The sequence below is a fragment of the Priapulus caudatus genome, unplaced genomic scaffold, assembly GCF_000485595.1.
Source record: "Priapulus caudatus unplaced genomic scaffold, Priapulus_caudatus-5.0.1 Scaffold271, whole genome shotgun sequence".
NCBI lineage: Eukaryota > Metazoa > Priapulida > Priapulimorpha > Priapulimorphida > Priapulidae > Priapulus > Priapulus caudatus.
Genome location: NW_014577332.1, coordinates 264519 through 264883, shown reverse-complemented (window position 1 = coordinate 264883; position 365 = coordinate 264519).

Here is a 365-nt window from a genome sequence, read left to right as displayed (position 1 = left end):
AGAAACAGAGAGAGAGGGGGGAGGGAGAGGAGGAGGGAGAGGAAGAGGAATAGAGAAAATATGCCGTGAATTTCAATCAATATATTATAGAGCTGTCACTATAGAATCATAGCTCACACTAGACTATATATTGAGTATCTTGTGGCCAATTGTAGAAGAGTTGTATAAAATAAATTGATATTGAATTTGTATTGTTAACAGGAAAAAGACCATTTTAGAGTTAGCAAGTGTTTATAAATAAGATACGGCCTATCTTCACACTAGCTACCCAATTCTACTGCTGACAGCTGACGATGGCCGTGTACTTATAGTAATGAATATGCAAATAAATGGTACCCCCTCCCCAAGCAGACAAGCGCATTCAT